The sequence below is a fragment of the Nicotiana tomentosiformis genome, chromosome 8 (genome assembly GCF_000390325.3).
Source record: "Nicotiana tomentosiformis chromosome 8, ASM39032v3, whole genome shotgun sequence".
In the NCBI taxonomy this organism is placed as follows: Eukaryota; Viridiplantae; Streptophyta; class Magnoliopsida; order Solanales; family Solanaceae; genus Nicotiana; species Nicotiana tomentosiformis.
The window spans coordinates 74,159,040-74,161,844 of NC_090819.1; the positions used below are offsets into that span (position 1 = coordinate 74,159,040).

Genomic DNA, 2,805 nt, shown 5'->3' on the forward strand with positions numbered 1-2,805 from the left:
TCATAATAAATGTGTAATATATAGAAAGAAACAATTTGATGAGAATGTTGATAAGAAAATTACAAAATCTCTTGAAGAATCTTTTAGATTTGATTACTTCTTATACATAGTAGACCAAGCTATTTTTTCACTTCAAAGTGGATTTGAACAATTTGAAGCGTATGAAAGTGTTTTTGGATTCCTATTTAGTGGCAAAAAGTTGAGATCTCTAGATGATGAGAACTTAAAGAAAAATTGTCTTAACCTTGAATGTTCTTTGAAACATAATAGTAACCCTGATATTGATGGTTTAGACTTATTTTATGAATTAAAAGTTTTAAGGAAAATAATACATGTAGAAGATGATACTCTAATCGATATACTTAATCCTATAAGAAGACTTGATTCTTTTCCAAATGCTTATATTGCTTATAGAATAATGTTAACAATTCCTGTAACAATTGCCTCAGCGGAAAGAAGTTTTTCAAAATTAAAATTAATAAAATCTTACTTAAGATCAACAATGTCTCAAGATAGATTAAATGGATTAGCTATATTATCAATTGAAAAAGAATTATTAGAGAAAATCGATTATAAATAAATTATTAATAATTTCGCATCTCAAAAAGCTAGAAAAATAAATTTCAAATAAAATTATGAGTTTTCTTCCACAACAAAAATCTTAGGGGGCCCTTATTGAAGTTTGGCTTTAGGCCACAAATATCATTTAGTAGCCCCTGCTGTAGCTATCCACTCGTTATCCGCTGCTCCCTCCTCAACATCATCATTCGTACCTACATAAGTGAACGTTCCTCAATGATAAAGCATATGAATCAATTCAAAACATGGTCTTGCGATCCCACACTTAAGAGTTCACTATATGATGGTCAACCATTTTGAGGTTACTCAGACTTCACCTAATTATTTTAGCATGAGAATAAAACAATCGCAAAATGGTGTTTACCACAATTGCTATGCATATTGCTACTATTTATCCCGTCTAAACTTTCAATTTGGAGCGTTGCAATGCAACAAAGCATTAGTCATTACAATCTCGGAGAGAGGAACTCCATTTGGGCCAAGAATGTCTTTGAGGCATTTCAACAAACACTTAGCGTGCACTAGTGTTGTCAAAGTGGTTGTATAGATGTGAGATCGCCTCACCCTCCCCAAATATGCTTGGTAATTTCATGTTATCACCCTTGTACCCAACAACAATACCAATCCTATGGGGTTTATGGGATTAGGGCGAGCAAGCACATTGTTGCTATGACGATATACCCACAAGTTGTTGAATTCGCATTACTTAACTCTTGACAAAGAAAAGAGTTAGAAACAAACCTTAAATGATTAGGAGGATTAAAGTGTTCTTCAAATGAGGTCCAAAGTGATTTAAAGAGATGATGAGGAAGGTCTTCAATGAAATTTGTATGTGAGGGGAAGGGAAAAGGGACGAGTAGTGTATTGTGTAGAGTGAGGTGTGTGCGTTTGTGTAGTGTTTTAACAGAAAGAAGTTAGAAAACAAAGTGATATAAATAAGTTAGAAAACAAAGTGATATAAACAAGTTAGAAAACTAAGTGATGTTTTAATATAAACAAGTTAGAAAACTAAGTGATGTTTTAAAATAAACAAGTTAGAAAACTAAGTTTAAAAAAATATTAAAACACATTACCTGGCGAGGCGAAATACTAAGCAATCTTAGACACAGGCGACGCGAGCTTCTTATCGCACGGCAATGCTGGCGACGCTAGGGCTGCCGCGAGGTGGACCTCGCTACAACTCATGCGATGCGAGGTCCATAGCGAGCTGATTTTCTGGCTGGGCGAGGTCTGGTGCGAGGTAAGTTTGAAAAGCAATGAAAACTTACCTCGTGATAACCCGAGCGAAGCGAAGCAAACGCGAGCTGGACCTTGCGATTACCCGCGCGATGCGAGGCTACTCTTGCTGGGCAAGCTCCCAAGCAAGCACTGGAAAGTAGGATGTGAGGTTCATGTCGATCTATGAAGCTGAGCTTTTACAGCGAAAATGGGGAATGGCCAGTGAAACCAATAGCGAGCAAGAACCATTTCTGGCAACGCAAGAAAAGGAGCATGCGAGGCTATCTCTAATGCATGCGGAGAACCCGGCGATGCGAGATCACAATAAGAAACTTTCCTGGCGATGAGAGATCACAGCGAGAAACTTACCAGGCGACGCGACCTCATTAACGAGCTATGAAGAAGGAGACGTGAGGCGTAATGCCAGGATTTTTCTCGCTATTTCCCTTGCGACGTGAGGCTGCTCAAGATTGATCTCGCAATAACCCTCAATGGGCGAGCTCTATAGCACGCTAAAGACTAGGCGACACGAGCTTGAAATCACGCTGGACAGCAGGCGATGCAAGTTGTGCCACAAGATGAAAAGTTTGCTACGCGAGGTTTGCTTCCAGGTGCGTTGTGCATTGAACCGGGTGTCGCGAGGTATGCAGTGTTGTTTGGAGCATATGCATGTAATTTTTATTTCGTTTTGTAAACAACTCCAAGCGCCATAATTTCCATCATGCTCCATTACCTGTTCAGACACCAAGATTAAATTTAAAACTTGTTAGTGCATAAAACAAACGAAAATTTACAGTTAAGCTAAAATTAAGTACGAATTGGGTTGCCTCCCAATGAGCGCCTGATTTAACGTCGTGGCACGACGCATGCGATCAAACTTAAGGTTCACTCAACAATTGAGGCTCCTTCAAATGAATCACCGATACAACATTTTCCTCATTCATGCCAAGGTAATGTTTCAACCTTTGCCCATTAACTCTAAACTTGTTCGTTCCATCCTAGGATTCA

The 2,805-nt window shown here is 38.5% G+C and overlaps 1 long non-coding RNA gene across 1 annotated transcript; it reads right to left on the reverse strand.

The window, feature by feature from the left end:
- Nucleotides 1–507: 507 nt before the first annotated feature.
- On the reverse strand, nt 508–2,420 carry LOC138896886 (uncharacterized). The gene is made up of 2 exons (XR_011410406.1): nt 1,653–2,420; nt 508–773 (listed from the first exon to the last, which is right to left on the reverse strand). It is a non-coding gene; the product is annotated as an uncharacterized lncRNA (long non-coding RNA).
- Between the last annotated feature and the right edge of the window lie 385 nt (nt 2,421–2,805).